General features: G+C 36.2%; 2 protein-coding genes across 2 annotated transcripts in view; one reads left to right on the top strand and one right to left on the bottom strand.

Annotated features, from left to right (window-relative positions):
* The window catches only part of 5-HT2B (5-hydroxytryptamine receptor 2B), an 80,505-nt gene that overhangs the window by 49,651 nt on the left and 17,095 nt on the right, over positions 1–13,759 (bottom strand). The window lies entirely within an intron of this gene.
* The window catches only part of l(1)G0320 (signal sequence receptor subunit 1 l(1)G0320), a 122,351-nt gene continuing 117,568 nt past the window's right edge, over positions 8,977–13,759 (top strand). Inside the window, exon 1 of the mRNA XM_069134494.1 lies at positions 8,977–8,994. The gene's annotated coding sequence lies outside the window, so the exon portion shown is untranslated. The remainder of the gene's footprint in view (positions 8,995–13,759) is intronic.

The following is a 13,759-nucleotide window of genomic DNA, read 5'->3' as shown; positions in this document are numbered from 1 at the left end:
CAGCTTTGGTTTTCCATTTTCTGTTTCCCTGTTTCACAAATCGGTAAATCGCAGACAACTTTTCAGCTCGGAGTTTGGAGGAGTAAATAATAAAAAAAAATAAAAAAAATGAAAAAAAAATAAAAATAAAAAAAAAAAAACAACAATGGGGGAAGGAAAGAGAGGGAGGAACAATTCGAGCGAGAAAACGAGCATGTAGAGAAAGCGAACGGCGGCGATACAATCAAACCCTAAGGGACAAGGGTAGACCACCGGGTTTAACCTGGAACTAGATTTACAACCGGTCCGAATTCGATTGAGGAAATTAATCGAACGGCTGCCGTTTCCCTCCCTCCTTTGCGTGCTTCTGATTCGGCTTCTAATTCCGCTGCCGCCTGCAATGATGTAACGAATTCGTTAATGGTTAAGGAATCGCCTACTTTGCTCGATATCCCAACGAATTATGGATCCCAATAGTTTCACGCCGATCTTTAAGTACATGCATTTATCGCTTGGCGTTACGTAAAGAAGTAAAAAAAAAAAAAAAAAAAAAATTAACACCTGATAAGAAAAATTAATCGAGGGTTAGATGAGCGATTTTGGCATTTAGTAATTTTCTCGTTATCATCATTAATTTCAGTATCATTTTCTTATGCGCTGTTTCGAAAACCAGTTTTCAACGATCGTTCAACGATTGCTTGAAAATGTTGGTTAAATTCGTGTCGTTTAGCTAAAGTTGACGAAATTACCTTCGTGTGTACAATTTCAAGAATATTCTAATCATGTCATCTCGACTGATATTATCCTTAATCGAAACATTGTTTACGGATTCAAATTTATCGAGAAGGGTGTAAAAAAGGCTGCTTTTATTATTATTATTACTATTATTATTATTATTTGTACAGTTATTAGTGCTGTAGGATTAATCGATTAATTGAGTTTTCCGATTATACGTTTTTTCTATCAATCGATCAATCGACGATTTCGACTAAGAATTATTGTGAGGTAATTTGGATTATTCGGAAAAACGTTTCATCCATAAACTCGTTTAATCGATTAATCAAAACCGTCGAGGAATCAATTAATCGAAAAACTGACAAATGGAAATTGGCGGTAATTAATCGATTAATCGCACAGCACTAATAGTTATACCTGTTGAATTTTAAATTCCTGACAAACTTTCTATTCTCACAATCGCGAAATGTCGAGGAATTATCGTGTCAGTCAAGTTTCGGGCGAGTACGGTTCGGCTGTTTATCGAGTGTTTTGGTGCAATACGAACGTATGAATATACGTACGAATTTCGTTTGACGGAATCGATCGGCGGAGTGGCGCGGTATAAATTATGACAGACCGAGAATCGCTATTGACGGAACATACGAGACGGAAGAGTTGATGGAACTCGGGCGGCAGCCATCTTAAGCAAAAGCATCGCGGCAATTCCAAACTACAATGGCTTTGCCCGCGCTCTTTAACGCCATTTCAACCCTAATATCCGGCGGACTCTCGACGCTTTCCCATCCCTTATACGGATTAGCTGGTTTGCGATTTTACAAGGGGCGTTCCCTGCCTATTCCAAACTCTCCTCCGGACCGTCATCCAATTTTTATTTCGAACTCCAAAATTCGCTCATCCGTGCTTTTGAATTCAAGTAGTTTTATTCCAAACCGATCGATTATTTTACCGGAATGATAATTTTGCGATCGCTGAAGTTTTATTCTTGTCGGATCAGAGAAAAATTTCTAGTCTTGTTCGCTATTGTACGGTCCTTGAGCGTTATAACGTTTTATTAATATTTTTTTTTTTTCACATCGTAACCGAAGAATATGTTTGAATCCTTGTTACGCAATGTTTTCTTTTAACTAGACCTCTGACCTGCAAGTGTGTACTAGAAAATATAGAATATGCAACTATGATCGAACGATGTGAAAAGTTTACCTCATCTTGGAACAATTTTCTATACGTACCGGGAGAATCTCTTGAAACTTGAAAATGAACCGCGCACGCGCGAGTTTTATCGGCTTTTCGCGCAGGCTGGCCAACCCGAGTTTTCAGCCGTCAAACTGTTTCTGCCGGCGATGTGGTTGACACGAATTTTCGAGGTTAGAATCTCGAATAATCGAGGCAGCGACTCGGAAAGATTTGGGAAGCATTTGTTATCGGGTCGGAAAGTTGATTCTTCGAAGAACGGTCGGAATTCAACGCTTGTGCTCTTTGAAAATTCAAACGTATACATTTTGCGTAGGTTGGCCGGCCTGCATCGCGGACAAGAATATCGCTGCGGGAAGATTTCGCCGACCAATGAGATTTAATTGTTTGGCGCATGCGCGGTTCATTTTCAAGTTTCGAGAGATTGTCCCGGTACAATTGTAAAAAAGGAAAATTTTCTCAGTTTAAAAGCAAAAGGGTTGAATAATTTTTGGTCCGTTAGTATGTTCGATAAAATGAGGTACACGTATCGTTGTTTAATAAATAAATGATGATCAAGCTACCGAAGAGTTGGAGTTATCCCATATTTTATAGAGATATTACGCGTTTATCGACCCCTCTTGAAACGAACTTGAAAACTTATTAATCATCCCTCGAGTTCGAAGGTTTATTATTAAATTCAGGAAGTGAGTATAACTTCCACTTTTTCCCAACGTTATACACGTCGATGTAAAATACACGCGCAATCTGGAGCCGTCGCGTTTGTGACGCGTAAAGTGTGAAGTTGGCTGCGGGGCTTAAACTTTTCCTTCGGCATAACCTCGTCCTTATGGAATTGCGACGAGGATGGCCGACAGCTGCAACGTTGATTCTGACTATGGAGATCGTATTTCAGATGGAAACGATAGCTTATACATTCACCCAGTTTACTTCTAGACTTCTAAATCCCCCACGGGTGAGTTTTCTCGCCGTGTTCTTTACGCCCGATTTTCCCACGAATATTACCCGAATATCGAATTCTGAACGATTTTACTCGATATTCTCAAAAATGGAATAAAACGGTTTTCAAATGGGAATGCCTTATGCGACGGAACATTCTTTCAGCTAAAGAAAACGAATAAGTTACGATTCTTATTCGTACATTATGATTCGTTTGAAATTTTATAAATCAATACGATTAATCTCTCCCTGCGATATAAAAATTCAACCGAAATAATTGCGAATCGATGAAAAATGTGCGAAATATTTGGAAATTTTTTTTCAAACATTGTTATTTTCTAAAAGGTATACCAATGAATAAAAATTCCGTCGTCTTCTCGAAGCGGAATTCAATGCAGCGATCAATAACTTTTTACGCGATATAACTAAAAATTAGTTTTTCCCCGATCGATGTGTGAAATAAAAAAATTGCGCTACTGTTGATTCTTTTTTCTTTTTTTTTTAAGTCTTTTCATTCGATCACAGATTCGATTCGCTTTTCAATCTTGGAAAATTCTAACGTTTCAAGATCCACGCTCAAATACCACGAGTGTAATCGTGCGACGATTTGTCATCAAGTTTTGGCAATTTTCTCTCTCACAGATCGTTTGAAAACTTTCTCGTTTGTCAAACGAAAATACCTAACGTGATACAATGACGCTGAGAATTGAACCGAGAGAGTGAAATAATTTCAACGCAAAGTGGTACGTAAAATCGCTTTGCCCAGAATCGTCGCGACAGATCCCGGATAATGATTCGGGAAATGTTTTGAAATTATTACAGTGAAATTTATCGCACAGTTAAACTCGCGATAATTCTACCCTGTAGGAAGTTTAAGTCCCGTTGAAAAGTTAGCTGTTATTAATATACGCCTCGGGTCGAATCCTAATTATACGGTAACCGCATTGTAATTAACAGACAATTATTATACTACAACTACATTTTTACTTTTCACTTCTATTTTGCAGTGTTGCTGTTTTTTATTTTATTTTATTTCATTTTAATTTTTTCCTTTGGGTTACCCTTTACCCTCTCTAATTTTCATCAGACACGGGTTAGTTCTTTTGCGATACGGTTTATTTCCCGTCACTTTTCACGGTCACGGATTCTCCGGTGATTTGATTTTTTATTTTTTTTTTTTATTTTTTTTGTTTATTTTTGGTCCTCTCTTTTATTCCTCGTTCTAAACTGCAATAAAATTTATCTCCCACAATTTCTGCAGAGAGTTACAGAATCAGGGAATTGAAATGAATGAAAATTGCAACTGCGATTCGATTTTGTCTTGAAAACAAATTATTCAGCGATATTTAATTGATTTAAAAAATCAAGTAAATCGATTTTGAATTCAATTTTATCGAGTCGCAATTTTTTTGAATCGTGGTATTTTTTTTTTTTTTTTTCTCGCGACACTGTATTCGTTTTGAGTTTCCTTCGTTAAGGCTCGACAGACAACATTCAAAAGCATTCCGCGTCGTTTTCAAAAGTCATGATTTTATAGATAATAATTATTGGTCGCGTATATATCAACCGTTCCCAATAAATTTCGAGCAGTCACAATTGATGAAAAAATTAAAGAAAAAAAAAAAAGGAAAAAAAAAACCAAGCTTCCGAGGGTGATAAACTTTTTTCAAATTTCTCAACAATCAAGCGAACCGCAAATTTTCGCAAAGTTTTATGAATACGTCGGCACTTGTTTTCGTCATCGCAGTTTTATTACAATATCAATTTACATAGTGACTAAAAACCTTATATTCGGCCGAAATTAACAGCAGGCCAGAAAATGGATTTGAAATTCGAAGGTTCGGTTGGTCGTAAATGTGATAAAACTACGAACGTGAATTTCAATAGAAACGCAGTATTCGTGTACGGTCATAAAATTACGTCCTTGAATTGCGGAAGCTCGTTGCGAATTTTGTTCAGACCTCGGAGCCTCTCGCATTGTTTAAATGGCCGAACAACTAAGGTCCTAAAATCAAATCGTCTACGTAACGACCGCGCTTTGTTTACACAAAGCAGCATCCAGGCTTTATCTTCCTCTCGCATTTTATATTCCTTCTGTCTCTCTCTCTCTCTCTCTTTCTCTCTCTCTCTCTCTTAGCCTCGTGCTTCTTGTAATCCGCTTATCAAAAGTTTTACGCTATGACAATTGTTTGTTTCATGTCAGCTTCTCGTTCGCGATTTTCAAGCCTGAATTTCAGCTTCTTCCGGGACTGGAATCGAGGAAAAGTTTACGAAACAGAAAAACTTATGACATGACTGGAGACGAGAGAGTTTGAGAAACAAATTTTCTTCGCGTCAATTTATTACGGTTCGGTTGCCTGAGTGTTTTTTTCTTGCGTTATCTTAACGTCGATAATCGCAGTAGCCGATTCGTTTTATCAAACTCGCTACGCCGTGTAATATCGATAAAGTATTGTAAAAATACATCTCTTTCAACGAATTCGTTATAATGTCAATATGACAAAACCATGAATAAAAAATTCTTTTGTCTTACAATTATAAACAAAATAAAAATAAAACTACGAGGCAGTTCTTCAATAAAGAAAATACCCTTCAATTTATATTATAAAATAGGCAAAACTGAAATACGTGCGTCGAGATTTTCCAAATTTTTACAATCACGGACACGAATTCAATTCAATTAAATTAACTTCCGGTCTTTTTATTCTTCTTTTTTTTTCATTCGTTTTCTTTTTTTTCTTTCAGGAGATTTCATTGCTGAATTCGATTTTGTTTATTTAGTAGGCTTTAAATCCATTTCAAAATATAATCGAGATATTTGAATTTTCCAATATCAATAACGCAATTGTCGCATTTTTTTCCCTCGTGCGATAAGAAATGATTATCTGAAAATCCTGAGCCAGATTTCGTAATTTCGACGTAAGAAAGAAAAAAACTTTGAAATGCATGAACAAAACAAAAACTGCCGCTATAATAAAACATTCACAGAAATTGTTCTGTTTATATTTATTCAATAACATTCGAGATACTATCTGTTGAATATCTTTTGTCAAACCCTCATGTCAATAAATTAAAGCTTTTTTATAGAGGAAAAAAAAAAAAAAATGCCTTCGCGAATTGCTGCGGGAATTATCGTCATATTCGATAAATACTAATAACTTGATAGAAAATGGAGCAACGGAACAACAAAAAAAGAAGAAGAAAAAATGGAAAATGTGTCTAGACTATCATTTTGTAATTTAAAATTTTGTTTCGATTTTTTTGCACTCGGAAATAATTTTTCCCGTAGCTTTTCCATCCCCGGACATAATTTGATAATTTTCGGTAGAAAATAAACAGTGTCGATTTTTAATTTCTTCTCCCATTCGTTCATTTGTTTTTTCGTGTCTCGATGCGAGGTGAATAAAATGAAAAGAAAAAAATCAAACCCCGTCAATTAAATTTTACTCCATTCTGCCCGATTCATTTCTACTTCCGAAATTAAGTCGAGCGATTTCTTTTATTCCAAAACTCATCGAATTTCGAACAGTTTTTTTTTTTTTTTTTTTTTTTTTTTTCCGTTTGTTTTTCGTTTTCTCCTTATTCGCGATTCATCCGGATTGATCGAGCCCGACAGCCGTGTGCCGGTGAGGGATGAAATTTTGCGAGAAAGGTAGCCGCGGGTTATGGGAGAGATCGATGCGGTCCGGCAACGTGAGAGAAGACAGGTTCATTGCGGTTGATGGAAATAGAGTGAGAGAACGCCGAGAGAGTGGGAAGCTTGCAGAATTTGCAAGGATCTACGTCGAGGCGAGGCGAAGCTTATATTTCCAGACCCATCGAATATTCGTTGCGAATTCTGATTCAGGGAACAATGTAACGGTGCTTTGACGAATCTCGAACGGATGGCGAGAATTTTTTTCAAATTTCATCTCTCGCCTCGAGTCACGTGTTGAGAATTCATTGAAATAAAAAATTTGTGGAAAAATTGAAAAATTTTGTCTACGAGGTCTTAAATATTTACGGTGAATTTATTGTTGGACAGCCTGTGAGAGTGCTTTATTAATTACGTATTTCTTGTCGTTGCGTATTCGAAATATTAAATAACGCGGTTTCAAAAACATTCTAGTACAATTTGAATGAGAAAATTCGGAGGGGTGATGTAAATATATATATATATATATATATATATAATTATTTTTTTTAAAAGGACCTATTTACTGAGAAAAAAATTCTCCCGTTTGGAAAAATTTTTAGCTCAATTTTAAAGAGTGTCGCTGGCCATTTGAAATATCCCATTTAAACAACACGCAAGAAATTTTTTTTTCCATTAAAAACGCTGTAACTTTTAAACCGTTTGAGATAAAAAGATGTTCAAGGCATATTCTTGTAGGGTATGAAATTCTCTAAAAAAAACAAAAGACCCTCGAGTTGATTTTCTAGACTCAAAAATTCACATACTCACTGAATATTTACAAGAGGCATCTGAAATGATTTTGATTTCGAATATTCAGTTTATTTAAAAATAACAGGACAACGATCAACAAAATCCAACACCAAACTGAATATTATCCGCGTAGAGATCATCTATACCGCTATATTGAAAAATTTTAATTTACACAACATGCAATAAAGCGAATTGTAAAAGAAAATCCAAACAATTTTACTCGGTTCTTTTCCGAATGTTGCAAAAGAAAGGGTAAAAATGCCGTAGCTCAAAGTCACACTCGATCGAGCGATTGAGCGTTCAGTGTCATCTTCAAGCATGTAAGCAAAGCCTTCCAGGTACACAGAGAACTTGTTGTCGTCGTACTCGAAGCGTCGAATTCGCTGTTTCCAAAACAAAAATATCCGGTATTTACGCATGCGCGAGACGCGAACCAAGATCGGAAAATCGGGATCGACAATTTCAGTTCTTGTCGTTCATCCGATCTGCGCGGACCACAAAATCGACGAAACGAGTCGCGATAGTTTTGTTTGTGTGTGTGTGTGCGTGTGTGTGTGTGTGAGTGACGCGAAGTGCCAATTAAATAAGTTTCCCGTTTCTTCAACGAATCTGAATTTTGGGTGTAAATATCATTTATTCTCGTCGATTTCCTCGAGGGGGTGGATTTCGGAAATATTTTACGCCGCTTCGTGCGGTTTAAAATTCAACTCCGCTGTACTCGGAATGAAAACGATTTATTTGAACAATGATTTGTCAGAAAAGTCTACGTTTTCGTTACTTTTTCAATAGCGAACGTTCAAGTTTCGAGATGTAAAAATGAAAAACAAAATACGTCATCGAATAAAAGTTGACAATTTACGAATTTTGACTAGTTAGAAACGATTTTTACTTTCGTCAGTCAACTGTTTTTGATTTTTTTTTTTTGTTTTTTCTCTCGCGACGTTGTTGCAGAGAATTTTGATTTGTGCAATTTTTAAGCAATTTTCTGATTATTACGAATTTCCGATTGGAACAATTTTCTACTCGGGCGTGAAAAATAATAACTTATACAACCGTAAATCGTGATTGAAAATTCTTACCTGTAAATCCGAAAAACTGGTGAAAAAAAAAAAGGAGAATAAATCAAGTTGTGACGTCACAGTGACGATGCAAAAAACGGTAATTGTTTATTTCAACATTCAATGATTAAAATATAAAATTAAGAGTTATTCTGGAATCGTAAAAAATGCTCCATTCGTTCCTATAACAATACCAACTTACAATTAAATCATTGTCGTTACATATAACGTAGAACTTTGCAAACTCGTTCCAAATTGATCGTGAAATTGAGAATTTCTCAACTAATATTAGAACATATTTAAAACGTAGTTGCTTGAGCTTTAATGTGATTTTGTTTTCCAGTGAAAATTCGCCGGTGTATACAAAGTGAATTTCTAACGAATGCACGGAACGGCGTCTGCTAAGACTTAACGCAGAGGTGTTAAAATCTAAGATCGGCTGTTCGTCAGAGTAACCAACCTAAAAAATGTCGACAGTTTTTGGCTGTCAAAATGTTTGAGGTTAGCGACAGTTGGCCGCTTGGCGAAACATTTGCTCTCGGTTTACGGCGCATGCGTATTAAATTTTAGTAGACGACGGTCCATGCAATTCACTCTGTACAATAGGCAGCGTGAAGGTGGTTTCATCAAGCCTGCCAACTTCCGAAGGGGTCGGCGCATAAGGTAAGATAAAAGTTTACTTCATCTTGGAACAATTTTCTATGCGTACCGGGAGAATCTCTTGAAAGTTGAAAATGAACCGCGCACGAGCGAGTTTTATCGGCTTTTCGCGCAGGCTGGCCAACCCGAGTTTTCAGCCGTCAAACTGTTTCTGCCGGCGATGTGGTTGACACGAATTTTCGAGGTTAGAATCGCGAATAATCGAGGCAGCGACTCGGAAAGGTTTGAGAAGCATTTGTTATCGGGTCGGAAAGTTGATTCTTCGAAGAACGGTCGGAATTCAACGCTTGTGCTCTTTGAAAATTCAAACGTATACATTTTGCGTAGGTTGGCCGGCCTGCATCGCGGACAAGAATATCGCTGCGGGAAGATTTCGCCTACCAATGAGATTTAATTATTTGGCGCATGCGCGGTTCGTTTTCAAGTTTCGAGAGATTGTCCCGGTATACAACATATGTGCATGTATTATATTACAGTGATCAGCGAAACCTCCCGTCCCGTCGTCAACTTTGCCCCGTAGTAAATTATGGAGCGGCCAGGTCGTGTCCTGGATACAGGATCATGTTTCTCGGTCTCGCATCCTTCTCCCCTCTCCAGGAGCAACAGCTGCTCCCGGTGTTTGAACGCGTACATACTTATTTCCATGATAACCTTAGAGAGCTTTTATTATTCAAGGCAGGCTTCAAGATTCGCGCGGAAGCTTTCATTTGACACGCGATTCCTCCTCCTTTTTATCCTGTCGCTGCGTCGCTTAACCCTTTTCATAATTTTATTCTCTCCTCGCTTTCCATAAGACTATTTCATAACTCCCTCAAAATTCTACGTGACGTCACACCTGCAACCAGTGGAGAAACTCTTTCTTTCCTCTTTGTCTCTTTCATCTTCTCCATGTTTTTTTTTCCCCCCATTTTTCCTTATATTCCGGTTTCATTTCCTCGATCGTTTTCCATCCGGGCGAGAATATTATCATAGTTTTTTTTTTATTTCTCAACTCTGTTTTATTGTCTATTTTGTTCGTTGGGAACTTTGACGATTGGCAGTTTTTTTTCGTACCCAATGATCGCGTATAAATGTATACACTCGTTTATCTCGGTATTTTCACCTTTCGTAAAAGTATTCCGTAGACTGGTGAATAAATTTTTAATCAAACGTATAACAACGACACCCGATCAAAAGTTTCTCATGCACTGGAGTCTCTAAAAATCCAACCAATTTCCATAATGTTTCTGCGAGCTTTCTTTATATTATTTAAACAATCCCGATAATTTATTCTCCATTGTAGAATATTCGTACGATATTGTTAATTATTCAAAAGGTTATTGATGACACGATTGAAACAGTGTCCCGAAGCAATTTATTAGAAACTTCGAAAAGAGGCAATCGCGCATGCTTCAAACTTCTTTTTACGCTTGTTGCACTTACGATATAAAATACATTGCAGAATTTCATTTTGTAAAAATCCTAATATACCTTATTCGATACGCAAACTAAATAAAGCTTGACTCAAATCCCCGTCAGTTGTGTGCTTGCATTGAAGGATATTACGCGTAAGTCTGCATCCGTTTGATCTATTTGCATCTGTGTTTCGTACACAAAGACCGGCTATCGAAAGGAGATGAAAAGAGATTCTCTTTGAACCGTGTCAATATATATTCGAAGAGGAGAGAAAATTAGAAAAAAAAAAGTATATATATATATAGAAGAAGAAACGACTTTCTTGTCCTTTATTTTTGCTGTTTTTACTCTCATTCGTTGTTGTCCTCGGTATTTTTTCTGACTTCTTTTATTGCCTTTCACTTCTCACATGTCGGTAATCAAACTGTGCACTTGGATGGTTTTATTGCCCGAAAATGACAACGATAACAGTAATAAGAATTACGCGCCTCGCAATATCGCTTTCATCCGATAAAAAACAAAAACAAGAAACTTGTTATTTTCGAGATTTATTCGAAGAAAGAAGAATAGTTTCCCTGGAAATAAATTTTCCACTTGAGGCATGTAACACTTCGGTGATTTATCTTTATGGCCTGACGATAATTTATAGAATGAATTTTTCGATGAAACTTCTTGTTCTTTAAAAACAATAAATCTTAGGTTATACTTCTGAATCAGCCCAAAGTCAAATGTAAAATACACAATCGCTGCATACTCGTATATATATATATATATATATATATATATATATATACATCGAATTTGACGAAGGCAGAGATTATCATGGATTTCCCTCAACCCGCAGACCTGTTATTTCGTTGGGTTTGATATACGGCCGGAACTCGTCGGTGGAATACATAATTAACTTGTAACTGAATGAGTAATTCGGCGCTGAGAACTCGACCATTTCGACCCTTGTAGAAGCGTTGTTACAACGATGGCGAAAACCCACTTTTCGTTGCAAACAGAGTCATTTTAATGTTATGCATTATGGATGGAACTCATTTACCCTTTTTGCTCATATATTATAATGTATGAGGTAACTCTACTGATTACCTAATTCGAAACAGGCGACGCCGAGTTTCTCTACACTTTATCCCTTGCTCGAATGCAAACGAGTGATTTTTTAAAGAAAACTTTTGAGAACGCGTAGAAGATTAATTCGAAATTAAACTTTTTTTTTGTTCAATCATCTCGTTAAGCTCGTATCGTTGTTTCAACGATATTTCGTGCTGTGTTTTTCGAACAATAACAATTCGAATCGTGAAATTGTAAAAGTATCCAATTATTATTTTTTTTTTTTTTATCAAACCCACGTTTTACAATCGTTCGCCAAATTATTGGTATTTGTGCGAAAAGTGTTTCAACAACGAAAATGACGAGCTCGAATCGTATCAAACAAATTGGAATCTTATCTTGTAGAAAATTTAGAAAAAAAACAAAAACAGGCAAAAAGTTGGTATACTTGAAAACAACCGTCATTCAATTTCGCACTATTTTTGTATCGATTGAAAGTAGTTTATTAATTCATGAAAGTTCGGTTCGGTTTTTTTTTTTATTATCTCTTTTACAAAAAAAAAAATTCTATTTGCCGCATGTACATCTTTTTTCCTCGTTAGAAATAAATTGAAAAAAACGCGAACATTTCGCAACTCTTTCCCTCAATTCATAGCCGCAAGTAGTTCGAATTTTCGAGCCATTTGTTTCATTAAGAATTTAACTTTCACGCGGTGCAATAAGACGCACAAATTTTTAATACTCCATTTTTTATTCCGTTTGAAGACCTAAATTTCCATCGATTAAGAATTTGACTTGAGATTTATCGGTGTTTTCGAACCTTTGAATTCTCATTACAATATCGATGTTACAATTGTAATTACATCGGCATAGTTTGCTTAATTGAAGAACAAAAAGTTTAAAGAACACGAATTACGGTAACGGAAATTGATAACAAAAAACAATAATAACCGCGGTTAATTCACCGCAATGATGGATTTCGATTTATTTTTTTTTATAATTAACCGCCCTTTTTCTCGTGCACATACGCAGATGTACAATTGGTGAAAATTCCGAAAGGCAATTTTCAGAATGAGCTGAACACAAACAAATAACCTTCGGATGCATCGTAAAGTAGAATTTTCATCCATTCGAATTCATTAATGCGAAGGATCAAGAATCAGAACGGTTAGAACTCCGAGTAGTAATCTCATAGAATGCTCGGAATCTAGAATTGCAGCATGTCAGAATCGTCGGAATGAAGAATCTCGATATGTCAGAAGTATCGATAACTCGTATCGTATGGGAAGTCAAGAAATATAAGTTTATCGTATCAAAAATCGTATTCAATCTTTTAATGAGACAAAAATATTGCAGATGAAAAGATACGCCCGACGCACCAAAGAATTTCTTTTATTCTGTATATAAAACATTTTACAAGTCAAAATAGATTAGTCTGTTGCTTTCGGAATACCGATCTTTCCGAATTTTACGATTCTGAATAATGACCCTTCTACATTCCGGATATCAGTTTTCCGCCGTTTCTGGATGATCAAGTTCCAACTTTTATTTTTATAATATTTGGACATTTGAGAATACGAAACTTTCTACAAATTCGTTCTCCGGAACATTGACTCTATACGTTATTAAATTCCGCATCTCTAAATTCTTGGGTCAACGTTTTCTGAAGTAAGTGGGTTCGGATAATAATAAAAACTCTACTAAATAAATTTCAGGTAAACCGCAGCTTTTTATTGAGCACCATTAGGGACTTAAAATATCTGATATTATCTGTTCTCTCACATTTGTTATTCGAGATTATTAAATTCGGTATTCTGGCCATTCTGATTTTCGGTTTTTCTAATTTCTGACCCCCATCCGATATGTAGGCCTGTTCGTTATTCAATAAGGATTTTTAAACGAGGTGCAGGGTCTGATAACTGAGTGTCTACTCTGTAACGAGCATTGTTTGAATGTGGAATACCAGCCAGTGGCTGCGAGCGGAAGTGGAGGGTTGGATATTCCAATCTCCTCGCGGAGATAATCACAAGCTGAGGAAAATTGCTCGGACGACCTTAAGCTTTTGTATTTATAATACCTCGAGGTGTTGAATTTGTCGTTTTCTCATATGTCTCTTCTTATGGGTAATTATTTATTTATTTTTTTTTCACCCGGACAAAGAACAGTAAAATTAGGAATAGTATATTTTTTACGCTTGCTTATCAGACTTACATACATTCGCAAAGACTTGGTTAATTGTAACACAGGTCAACAGAAGAGAAAACATTTTTTCTCACGAGTTTACGTTCAAATAAATAAAGTTTTATTTTATACATCG

The sequence above is a fragment of the Neodiprion pinetum genome, chromosome 3, assembly GCF_021155775.2.
Source record: "Neodiprion pinetum isolate iyNeoPine1 chromosome 3, iyNeoPine1.2, whole genome shotgun sequence".
Taxonomy (NCBI): Eukaryota; Metazoa; Arthropoda; class Insecta; order Hymenoptera; family Diprionidae; genus Neodiprion; species Neodiprion pinetum.
This window is presented reverse-complemented; position numbering and strand designations above follow the sequence as displayed.